This window comes from Podarcis cretensis, assembly GCF_951804945.1.
Source record: "Podarcis cretensis genome assembly, chromosome: 3".
Classification (NCBI taxonomy): Eukaryota; Metazoa; Chordata; class Lepidosauria; order Squamata; family Lacertidae; genus Podarcis; species Podarcis cretensis.
Genome location: NC_137172.1, coordinates 22642132 through 22655415, shown reverse-complemented (window position 1 = coordinate 22655415; position 13284 = coordinate 22642132). Strand labels below are relative to the sequence as shown.

Here is a 13284-nt window from a genome sequence, read left to right as displayed (position 1 = left end):
CTTGAGAACGCTGACATTTTGGATCTGGAAGGGTATGACAATAGTTTTGGCTGGCATGCATACTTATGGTACGACAAGGTAAAGGTGTATAAAAGTTTTAAAAACCATATTGTAAGGAAAGCATTGTATAACGTTTGGATTAGATATAAAGATTTGTTGGAAAGTAAAACCCCTAGGTGGGTGTCACCAATGGAAGCTAGGGAAGTAAAAAAGCTTAATATGGATTCTAAATGGCCAAAATATCATGAGATTTTAGAATATGATGGCGAAAGGGTGAAACTTCAGAGTTATGAGAAACTAAAGCCTATGGTTCGAGATTGGTTGCACTACCATCAGATAAATGAGACGTTCAAACAGGACAGGAAAATAGGATTTCAGAAAGAGAAGTCAAAATTAGAAACAGAATTGCTGGAACCCAATACTAAGAACTTATCAAAAATGTATAACTTGCTGTTAAAATGGAATACACAGGATGAAATGGTGAAATCAGCTATGATTAAATGGGCACAAGATATCGGTCATGATATTATGTTTGCTGACTGGGAACAGTTATGGACCACCGGTATTAAATTTACTGCATGTAATGCCTTAAAGGAAAATATTATGAAAATGATTTACCGGTGGTACATGACCCCAGTCAAGCTTGCAAAAATATATCATTTGCCTAGTAATAAGTGTTGGAAATGTAATGAGACTGAAGGCACTTTCTACCACCTCTGGTGGACCTGCCCAAAGGTTAAAGCTTTCTGGGAAATGATCTATAATGAAATTAAGAAGGTCCTTAAGTGGACTTTTCCTAAGAAACCAGAGGCTTTCCTCTTGGGCATGGTGGGCCAAGTGGTGTCAAGGAAGGATAGGATTTTCTTTATGTATGCCACTACAGCAGCAAGAATTCTACTGGCAAAGTATTGGAAGATGCAAGAATTACCTACTCTGGAAGAATGGCAAACAAAGGTGATTGACTTTATGGGACTGGCCGAGATGACGGGCAGAATCCGGGACCAAGGGAAAGAGACAATGGAAGAGGACTGGAAGAAATTCAAAATATATCTTAAAAATAATTGCAAAATTGAGGAATGTTAAGATGTCAGGGGGTAAGAAGTAAAGAATTGCAGCAGTAAATAAAAAACTTAAGAAAGTTTTGATGAAAGGGAATTAAGACAATGGACCTAAGGGTTGCTAAAGAAATATTAAATAAGGATGCAGGGATGGGGAGGTATGGGGAAGTCAAAGAAAAAAGGATATGAACCGATGAGCTTGAAGTTATACTGTTTTATATTGTTCTTTATTATTTGTGTGGAAAATTAATAAAAATTATTATAAAAAAAAAAAAACAGATATCCTAGGACAGCGGAGGGGGGGGGTACAAATACTAAAATAAACTCATTTCAGATTTTCAAAAAAAAAAAAAAAAAGGAAATGTTTTGGTTCGTTTGCTTGAAAAATTTATGAACTTTTTTAGGAGTAAGCTTAGAAGGACAGAGAGATGAAATCCTTTTATTGTATGTGTTTCTGGTGAGAGTACCCACATTTATTCTAGGCAATGTTTCATTGAGAACCACCAGGCCTCAAGCCAAATTGGAAATCACAGCACCCAGCTTAGGAATCATTCCTCCATTGAATGGGCAATGGCTGAAGTAAGGGACTGAAGAGGAGGTTGAGATTCCTGCGTTGCAGGGGGTTAGACTAGATGTCCTTTGGTGTACCTTCTAACTCTACAATTCTTGGTGGCACATGCATACACAGCAGCACATACTGAAGGGTGATGACCTTTTTCCTGCCTTCTGTAGCAGCTAAGCACAAGTGTGTGTGTATATGTGTGTGTGTATGAAAAGTGTGAACGGAAGTAAACTTCAATGATTTTGAGATTGTCTAACTTTGATTTTTTCTTTTTAAAGAGAAAGTAGTAAAACCAGACTTTCTCAGTCTTTCATGGCGTCATTAAACTGTCAAGATAGTGGGCCATTTGATTCTTAATTATTCTTTTTATTATATTTAAGACACTTTAAAAAAATGATTTATGCTTCTGCATAATGTTCTGTTGTGATTAGGATCTCTTTTCTAGTTCACTGTAGTATCCAGACTGTACATTGGCAACTTGGTTCTTTCTCTCTCATTCTTTCTTTCTTTCTTCACACACACACACACACACACACACACACACACACACACACACACATATTTTAAGGACTAAATTCTAGGCTGACTCTCTGTTGTGAATGCAGTGTGAGGCTCAACCCCCTTTTTTCAAAGCGGGGCATGTGTGGCAGGAGAGAAACAAAAGGGGGAAATGCAAAAGCCATATGGGACCACTCAGAATTCAAGGGGCAAAAGATATCAGGATATGACATTATCATTTACTTCCTCCTTGAGAGCTTCCTTCCTTTTGTGAAACGAGTCAGGCAGCTGACATTGCTTAAACAGTCTTTTTAACATTTCAAAATTCCACCCTCTAAATGTTCTGCAAAAGGGACTAAGCTGTGTGAATGTTTCAGAGGTGGTGTTATGACAAGAGGAGAGACGTACATACAATAGGACTCGGGGAGAGCAGAGCTACAACAGCTTTCTGGTACTTTAGAGCTGAGAACTCCTCACAGGAGGCGACCATGCACGCGCCGTTCCATTAAAAACATGTGTCAGGTCTCATTTTATCTCCCACTCTGTCCTTATGTGCACAGAAAGACCGAAGGATTGCTAGCGTACAGATGAGGCATCGGATGCATGCAAAAGCATCCCAATCTGTGTGCAGACTGTAAAAAGTAATATACCACAAACACGGAACAAACAGCACAATCCTGTACATGATGACTCAGAAGAAACTGCACTGTTTCCAGTGGGGCTTAATGTACCTGGTAGAGATGAAATGGATGGACATTCTCCCCACGGATGTGGTTCCCCAGGCTAAAATGGCATATTACATTTGGGGGGGAACTGGAGGGGGAAAGTTCTACTGAAGATGTGAGGGTTAACTGGTGCTGAAATAATGTTGAGGCTAACTAGGCATGCACCTGGTGAGTGCTTGGTTGGGAGAAGAGTGGGAGACTCATTTAAGCTGAACTTTTTAAGAAAAGGAAAATAATGATGTATATAATTTCTAGGTTACATTTATTTGTTTTAGCTTAAGGTGCTTACAAATTCATTTCTCTGTCCCAAAGCATGGAAATTGTAAGCTAATGCTCTAGCCTTAACTTTTGCATCACTGAAGCAATAAACACTTTCTGCCATCTCAATTGTTGTGGTCACTCGCACCCATACTTTCAGCGGGTCCTTCAGCTGATTTTTTCTCACCCCCCCCCCATTAGTACAAGCAAATACATTTATGCCATGCTATTTAACAGCATAAAAGCTCCATCAACTTCAGCATTCCACTTCCAACAATAACCAGTCAAGATGGAGGAACCGGAAGTCACACACACCGACGAGGCATTTCACAGCAGCGCTGGGGATACAACTGCACAAACACACACATTTGGCATGATGGGAGCAGACCTGCATTTGAAGACATGTGCCTTCTGCCAGGATGCGCATTTTCAGCCATTTTCTTTCTTTTCTTTTTTTTTAAATATTTTTATTGAGCTCTTTTTCATACGACCAAAAACAAAAAACAAAAAAAAAAACGAATACAAGAAAAAAAAAACAAGAAATAACAAACAAAAGTATCATATGGCAAAGTTACAAAACCACCAGCACATACAACCATACAGAAAAGAGAAATATATATATATATATATATATATATATATATATATATATATACACCCACCCATCCCAAAACAGTGATTGACTTCCCTTCAAAACGGCTTGAGTTATACTCCCATGTTATTTTCCTGCGGGGTATTTTTGTTACCTTGTTTACACCTCTCAAACTTTATATATCGCCAACTGTGATTTTAACGTTACCTAGATTTGCTTCCATGTTTATAAGGAATTTACTCCAATCGTTGATAAATTTTACATTTTTCTGATGCCTGATCTTCTGTGTCATCCTTGCTAGCTCTATATACTCAAATAACTTAGATCGCCAGTCTCTAATGGTTGGAATATTAGGGGTTTTCCAGTTTTGCGCTAGCAGTATCCTGGCAGCTACTGTTGCATATTGAAACATGGTTTGGTCCTCTTGTCTGATCTCCTTCCCCACCATCCCTAAAAGGAAGGCTTCAGGTTTTTTAGGGAAGGTGTATCTCAAAATTTTTTTTTAGTTCATCATGGATGAGTCCCCAAAACCTTTTTATTTTTTCACAGGTCCACCACATATGATGGAAATCTCCTTCCTTCACCTTGCATTTCCAGCATGTTTTATCACCCGTCCTGTACATTTTACCTAATTTCACAGGGGTAAGATACCACCTGTACATCATTTTTTGTAGATTTTCTCGAAGGTCAACACATGCCGTAAATTTCATGTCCTTATTCCAGAGTTTCGCCCATCTGTCATAATCTAAGTTATAACCAAGATCTATGGCCCATTTGATCATTACCTCCTTTACCTCCTCATCCTTCGTGTCCCAGTCTAATAGTTGGTTATACATTTTAGATAGGAGTTTGGAGTTTCCTTCTATTATTTCCACCTGGAATCTGGACTTTTTCTCACTCATCCCTATTTTTTTATGTTCATTCCATAGGGAATTGATTTGGTAAAATTGTAGCCAGGTTGTTAATTTATCTTTAAGTTCTTCATATGGTCTGAGTTTCCACCCTTTATCTGATTTTACCAGTAGATCCTCATAAGTCCATCTTTGACCCTCCATGTTAGTTTTTTTATTGTCAAAATATCAACCGGTGATAGCCACCAGGGGGTGTCCTTTTCTAAAAGTTTCTTATTTCTATTCCATACCTCAAGTAGTGCACCTCTAATTATATGGTTATAGAATCCTTTATGGGCCCTCTCCTTATCTTGCCATAGGTACGCATGCCAGCCAAATCTGGCGTCAAACCCCTCCAGGTCCAGCAAGTCTACGTTCTTCAGGGTAATCCAATCCTTAATCCAACACAGACACGCGGCTTCATAATATAGTCTTAGGTTAGGAACAGCAAATCCTCCCCTATCGCTGCGGTCTGTGAGTAGTTTAAATTTAATTCTTGCTCTCTTGCCCTGCCAAATAAATCTGGACAGGGTTCTCTGCCAGTCTTTAAATGATGTCGTACCCCTGATCACCGGAATGTTCTGAAATAAGAACAGCAACCTTGGGAGAATATTCATTTTGATTGCGGCCATTCTACCCGACCACGAAAGTCTTAGCCTACTCCAGGTGTCCAGGTCTTTTTTAATCTCTTTCCAGGTCCTTGTATAATTATCTTCTACTAAATTTATATTTTTCGCGGAGACCCAAATGCCCAGATATTTCACCTTTTTCACCACCTTAATTCCAGTTTTTAACTCTAACAGGCTTCTTGACTCTTCAGTTAAGTTCTTTGTCAGCATTTTAGTTTTTGCTTTATTTAATTTAAAGCCGGACAGATTTCCAAACTCCTCAAGTAGTTCTAAGACTTTAGCAATACCCACTACTGGATCTCCTAGCGATATTACCAAATCGTCAGCGTAAGCTTTTAGTTTGTATTCTTTGGCTCCTAATCTGATTCCCTTTATTTCTGAGGTTTCCCTGATCTTATTTGTAATCACTTCTAATACCAAAATAAATAAGAGGGGGGATAGAGGGCATCCCTGTCTTGTACCCTTCAAGATCTGAAATGAGTTAGTTAAGTTATTATTAATAATCAATTTAGCCCTTTGTTCTAAATATATCGCTTTTATACCTTCCAAGAAGGGCCCTTCTATACCTACCCTCTCCAGACCTTTTAGTAGAAACCTCCATGATACGTTATCGAATGCCTTTTCAGCATCAATAAAGATCAAGGCTGCGGGGATATCAATCTTAAGTTCCAAATACTCAATAATATTTATTATATGTCTCACGTTGTCCTTTAGATACCTATTAGGTAGAAATCCTGCTTGGTCTTTATGGATAGATTTCGATAAATATTTTTTGAGCCTATTTGCCATTATTTCTGCGAAGATCTTATAGTCATTATTGAGTAGTGATATCGGTCTGTAATTTCTTATGTCCAGCTTATCAGGTTCTGATTTGGGGATTAACGTGATGTGTGCCTCTTTCCAAGAGTCGGGCACCGAGCCTCCTTGTAGAATATTATTCATTACATTACCAAGGACCGGGGCCAGATATTCTTCTAGAACTTTGTAATACTTTTGGGATAGCCCATCTGGACCTGGTGCCTTTCCTGGTTTCATCCTCTTAATTACTTCCTTGATCTCCTCAACCGTTATTTGTTTGTTTAAATAAATTTTCTCTTCATCCGTCAGTTGCTCTCCTCTGTTCTTTTCCAAATACTTATCTATCTCTTCCGTGTCTTCATCTTCCTTTTTATACAAATTTTCGTAAAATTGAAGAAATTTTTCCTCTATTTTACCGGGGTCCTCAATTATTTGTTCTTCTACTTTAATTTTATTAATCACATTCTGTTTTTTCCTTTTTCTAAGTTGCCACGCCAGTAGCCGTCCCGTTTTGTTCGCAGATTCAAAATATTTTTGTTTCATTGATCTAATTGATCTAATTGATCTAATTTTCAGCCATTTTCAACTCCTCTGGAAGTTAACTCTGAGCCCATCTAATATCCTAGCTTGAGCATGGGACAAAACTAATAATGGAAGTTTCATTGACAGGTTAACACAAGGGTCCGTTGGGAATTCCATTCCACCCTTTGCTGCAGATATGTGGATTGTTACATGTCACATGTCTGTTTACATTCCAGCACAGATTGCTGGCGTGAGCAGAACTTCCTCTCTGTATTGCTTTTGTTTTTCACTCTCTCTCCGAGAAGACGGTAAGGAGAGAAGCCATGTTTTCTTTGTCCTGATTTATGTAGAATAAATGCGTAGTTTAGTATTGTGTCCACGCCTCAAGCCTCATCTGTTGTGCAGTTTACACTGCTGAGTAATATGTGCTCATGCCTGCTCTGCAGCTTGAGTCACAGACGCACGTCAGGGAGGATGACTGATGGATCTCCGCAGTGGCAAGGCTGAGAGGGGAGACGCTCCAGTTGGGGCCAAGCCAACTGGCTTTTCATCCCCGGTTCTGACAGGGTCACCAACGTGCCTTCTGCCAGTACTCTAATAAAGGTAAAGGTAAAGGACCCCTGACAATTAAGTCCAGTCACAAAGGACTCTGGGGTCACCCCGTAAATATCCCCACAGAAATCTACAATGAAAGAAAGACTGCTTGCTCTTCCTGCTCAGTTTGAATTTGCGTCTGCCACATTGAACGCACCCCATTAAACATCCTCACATAATTGGATGCCACACTGAACAGAGGAGAGGTGCAAAGGATGTTTCTCTGTAAGTACAACAGAGGTGTCCTTTTCCCATAGCTTCCTCCATTTCGTGGTCCTGTCTCTTTTTCAGGTCTTTCAGATGCGGCAGCCATTTTGTGTTATGCCACACACTGTAGAGCCCATTACTCCCCCCCAAAAAAACCCCCCCCAAATGTCCCCACTGGCCCCAACACCTGGGTTAACTTTAAAAATTCTAAGCTTCCATGTTTTAAATACAGTGGTACCTCGGGTTACATACGCTTCCGGTTACAGACTCCGCTAAACCAGAAATAGTACCTCAGGTTAAGAACTTTGCTTCAGGATGAGAACAGAAATCGCACGACGGCGAGACGGCGGCAGCGGGAGGCCCCATTAGCTTAAGTGGTGCTTCAGGTTAAGAACAGTTTCAGGTTAAAAACAGACCTCCAGAACGAATTAAGTTCTTAACCTGAGGTACCACTGTACACAAAATAAATATTGTATTTCCAAAGCAAGACAATAAGCAGCGACTGCTAAATAGTCCAGTTTTGATTACATGTGAGTAAAATGGGGGCACATACAATAACTCTTCATACCAGGATAGTGAGCTGCAAAATGTGGGGGGAAGTATTTGGACAGAATGCTTATGCGTTCCATTTTCTGCATTTCTTTGTATAGAATATTCAGGCAAGAATATACAGCCGAACAAGAGAGAGCGCTTTGTGTTTGCTTCCACTTAATGGTTTCTTTGGCCTGTGTTCCGAAAGTCAGCTCGTGTTTCTATTTCAAGATGCATGAACTTCACTATATATTTATCTGAGCAAGTAAAAACACAATCTCCTCCAAGGGCAAGATTACTTGTGGATTATAGAACATTGACAGTTTCTTCATTCTGTGTGTCTAGAATACTTTCCTCTCTCTCTCTCTCTCTTTTCTCTCTCTGGGCCGTCATTCTCCATAAACATCAGAACAACTTGAACTTAATCATAAAAAAAACATTCACACAAACTCTTGTTTGGAGGTTTTGATCCTGTTGACTTTATGGTCCCATCAACAGGCATGAAGATGTGTGAGGGAAAAATAAATAAATTTATGTAAAGCCCTCCCTATTTGTAGCTTGTGGTCCTACACAAAGCACTAAAACACAGTTTTTAGTACCCCTACCTTAAATTCTAGCTTTTGATGTCTGGAAATAAAGATGGTAATACCTATTTCCCATGTTTTGCTGGCACATAGAAATTTGATATTTTCTATTATATTTGGTGGAGCACAACCAGACACAGCCTTACATTCAAATTCGTTAGGGCTTTCCAAAATAACCCTAATGATTTGGCTTTTGGAATCCCAAAGCTGAGCATGGAGGCTGTTTCCTAAGAGATGTATGCAGGATGATTGGCACCAAAAAGCCATGTCCATGTGGCAGCCAGATCATTTGTAAGGACCTGATTAGGTGAATCAGTGGTATCTCATAAAACATCTCCATGTCCCAAGGGAGCTGAGACATCAACAGTGCCAGATTTAGGGGGGGTTGGGCGGTTCTCCCTGAGGGGAGTGCAAAATATTAGTAATACTGAGATGAACCATGGAAAAAGTAACTGTGAAAATAAGAAATATGCTCCCTGCTCCCTGTTTCCATATATAGAAGCTGAATCTTCAAAACAGGTGACAGAACAGTCAAGCCCCACCCCTGTACCTGAGAGAACGAGGCTAGCTTAGGGTGTAAAGGACAGGCCATGTGGAACCATCAACTCTGTCTTCCAACAGAGAGAAACGAGTGGGGGGCTTTAGAGTAAGGCTACCATACATCCCCGTTTCCCAGGGACAGTCCCCGGATTTACAAATCAGTCGCCACACAAAATCCATTGAAGTTGAAAAGTGTCCCCGGATTCATTGAAAAAAATCTGGTAACCTTACTTTAGAGGAGACCCTGCTACCGCTGCTTCCCTGCCGATAGGGATGGGGGACAAATGCAATTCAGTTCACATTCAAATGATCTAATCTGCACTTGCTGAAACCAATTGTGAACCAAATCACAGCCAGCCTTCCAAACTTCTTGTTCTCTGAATTTTGCAATGCAGTTCTTCAGCCAAAGAATGTGTGCAAGAATCCATATACTCTGCTAAAGTGTGCAAAAAACCCCCCACAGTTTGGTGAAAATAACAAATGTGCATTATATTGTGGAGGATTGCTTTGCAAAACTCTGTATATTGGGCAAAACTGCACACAAATGTGTATATTAGGATAGTTTGGCACCAAGACACTGAAAAAATTTCAGGAGGACTTTAAGAAAATACCGTATTTTTCGCTCTATAAGACACACCAGACCACAAGACGCCCCTAGTTTTTGGAGGAGGAAAACAAGAAAAAAAATATTCTGAATCTCAGAAGCCAGAACAGCAAGAGAGATCACTGCACAGTGAAAGCAGCAATCCCTCTTGCTGTTCTGGCTTCTGGGATAGCTGTGCAGCCTGCATTCGCTCCATAAGACGCACACACATTTCCCCTTACCTTTTAGGAGGGAAAAAGTGAGTCTTATAGAGTAAAAAATACGGTAATTCTCAAACTGATCTAGAAATGTGGAAAACTGAATCGATGATTGGAAAAAAAAAGGAAACAGAGGAAAATCAGAATTGGGTCCATTCCTATCTGGCACTTGAGATGGCCACCTCACTCCTGCCAGCCCTGAAAATCACACATAAGTACCATACAGTGACAGAAAAGGTAACAGAGCACATATTGTGAAGCAGAAGGTCTCTGCTAGTAGTGGCAGCTGGTGTCCATTGGAACTGGTAGGGCAGAGGGCAACAAATTCTGGTTTTGTACCCGTCTTTCTGGTTGCTGAGTTCTACAAAGGCAACACTGAGATGGAAGTTGTTGTTGTTTAGTCGTTTAGTCGTGTCCGACTCTTTGTGACCCCATGGACCAGAGCACGCCAGGAGGAGGAGTAAGCTAATAGGCAGGACCACCCTTGGGGCTGATTTTAAGTAGGAAGGCAGGCAGGTAGGTAGGTGGGGAGTAGCTCAGGTCAGACTGAGGTTGTTGGCACAGCGCTTCCTTTGCTCCCCTCCACTGGCAAGGGGACTTTGTGGCCTGGTGCAGTTTACGATAGGTTCCCCCCCCCCCCCCTTTAAAAAGCTGTAGTTATGGCGGAGGAGGGTCTAAAAAGAACTCCCTCCTGCATAAAGACAGCTTTTTGTTGTTGCTTTTAAGCAAGCTAATGGAGTTCCCCAGACCACCCACTGCTTGGGATGGCACGTCAAAGCGACTAAAAGTTGCCTCTCATCCTCTTTGTCCTGGATGTGAGGTTCCTGCTACAGTTTCATCCATACTGACTCTTATGGTTGCATGGTGGGCGAGAAGCAATAATGTGCGTGCATTTCTCTGACATGTGGCTTTAAAAAAAAAAACACACCTGTGAGCCAAAGATGAACAACAACAGTTCATACCGAGTTAGCAACCATTAATTAAGGAGACAACGTTTAAAGCAGTGGGTTGTGATGTATTCCACTCCACCCCCCAGAAAAAAAGCTCCTTAACCCTTTCAGTGGTTTACAGCTGACTGCAAGGCAGCCGACGAAAATATATATCCCTTGCTTAAAATGCAGCGTAACTTTTGGAGCATTGGGGTGTCTGTGTTTTGAAATGGCAGCTGAGCTTGGTATTTTAATGTCGAGTGCTCTTGGCAATACTGAAAAGCTATTTATCCTTTGTTGATTCCCCACTAAATTCAGATCTTACATATTTACTACAAACTGTGGCTCAGCTTGAAGTGATTTGACTTGCACTTCTTTAGAGTACATGTCGAATTTCTTGTTCCTACTCTTGACAGGAAAGTGAGCTTTAATAGGTTTCAGGAGGAAAGGGGTCTATATGGATGTGTGCGCCTGGGAAGATTGACTCAACGTTACAAAAACACATTTGTTATATTGGTTTTTGCCTCATCTAACTTGGAAACCATTTCCTTCCTTCCTTAATTAATACTGGATGACTACCTTAAACATTTTTTTACGTAAGTATTTTGCTTGAATGAAAGTCGATTTCCTCTCATCCCTTCTCTTCTGTTTGCTTTTCCATAAATATTCTAGCAAATGAGTTTGTTGGCAGCTGAGTGCAGAGAATCGGCATAAATATTCAATCGGAGGAACGCGATTCCAAGCATTATAGTCAACCAATAAGAAAAGGTGATCTATGGAAATGCCTTCAAGTGTACAGGATGCATATTCAGATTTCATTGCTTAAGCAGGCTAAGGATTATTTGCAGAAAATATTTAATGAATTTTAAGTAAGATATAATTGCCAAGAATGGCTATATTCACCTTCGTGTTCAGAACTTTAATACTTGCGGTGCATTTAGCATTTCTCAGCTATGAACAATTTCACAAGCGTTAAAATCAGTAAAAAGTCTCGCTTCAGCCATAAGGCAAAACCCATTCCCACATTAGCCAACCAGAGGTTCAACCATGCAAGTCAACCCACAAGAAGAGAAGAGATGTATAAAATCTTCTGTGATTCGATACAATAAGCACACAATAAAGGATGTGAAAGAGAAGGAGGAAAATTCAAGGAACACTGATCCTAAAAACATTAAGACCAACGACAACAAAATATTTAAATATATTGGTATTAGGAGCCGACCTAGGAAGGGAGATGGACCTTTGTGTGACAAGGGAGACAAAGGTGTGCTAAAGGAGGACAAGAAGATTGCAGAGAAGCCAAATTAATTATTTTCATATCTTTTCACAGTGGAAGATGTAACTCAGGGAGAAGCTGAAGTTGGGGCTGGGAAATTGGGGATTTGGAGATACTCATGGGACATCAAAGGACATCAAAGGGGTAGCAGACTGTACACAGGAACCAGGAGAAGGAGACATCTCCAGAACCAGCGGAGCCCCTGGTTCCATGGATATTGCAGGCTCTGAGGCATCAGGAACAGTGGGAAGTGCCCTTCAGGAGAATGAGGCAGGCAGGAAACACAGCCCAACTCACTAGTGGACCAGGTGAAGATGATGAGACTTGTTAGGTCTAGGAGGAGGTTGTGGTCACTCAGCTGGATTAGGCTCAGGGCAGGTGAGGATCATATGCTTTGTCAAGTGGAGAGGCACAGCTGCTCAGCTGGAGCAAACTCAAGTGCATCAAGCAAGATCGAGAAGGATACAAGGGAAACAGAATCTGCTCAACTTTCTCCATTGATGGATCACAGCTTGACTGCTTTGGGGATGCCGCTGGACCGGCGTGACTTCAGGACTTACCCCAGGTATTCCAACCCTGGATCTTCTGCAGAGGTGGGAACCTGACCTTACAGATTGATTTTGAACCTTGCATGTTGTCTTGGACCTGAACTGGTATTTGACCATTTGGACTGTCTGTGTGTCCTATCAGGAATTATTTTGGGGTATGCTGAGATTGGAAGGGACCACAACGGTCCTCTAGGCCTACTCCCTGTAAGGCAGGAGTCTTCTATACAACAATAAGAAGTATTATTATTATTATTATTATTATTATTATTATTATTATTATTTGTTGTTGTTGTTGTTATTATTTTATATTTATACCCTGCCCATCTAGCTGGGTTTCCCCAGCCACTCTGGGCGGCTTACAGTACATATAAAAACATAGTAAAACATCAGATTTAAAAAACTTCCCAATACATGGCCGTCTTTGGGTGTCTTCTAAAAGTTGTGTAGTTCTTTATCTTCTTGACATGTGATAGGAGGGCATTCCACAGAGATGGCGCCACTGCTGAGAAGGCCCTCTGCCTGGTTCCCTGTAACTTCACTTCTCGCTGTGAGGGAACCACTAGAAGGTCCTCAGAGGAGGACCTCAGTGTCTGGGCTGAGTGTGGAGATTGCTCCTTCAGGTACACCTGGCTGAGGCCGTTTAGGGCAACAATATTGATTGGGTACCTTTGATATTTTATAAGGAAAGGTAGGGTATGAAAGTAACAAATAAAACAAACAAATCAATAAAGGGGCTAGCACA

General features: G+C 40.8%; 1 protein-coding gene across 1 annotated transcript in view; it reads right to left on the bottom strand.

Moving 5' to 3' along the window:
• ABCG5 (ATP binding cassette subfamily G member 5) overlaps positions 1-13284 on the bottom strand; it is a 231802-nt gene that overhangs the window by 41432 nt on the left and 177086 nt on the right. The gene's annotated exons all lie outside the window — the stretch shown is intronic.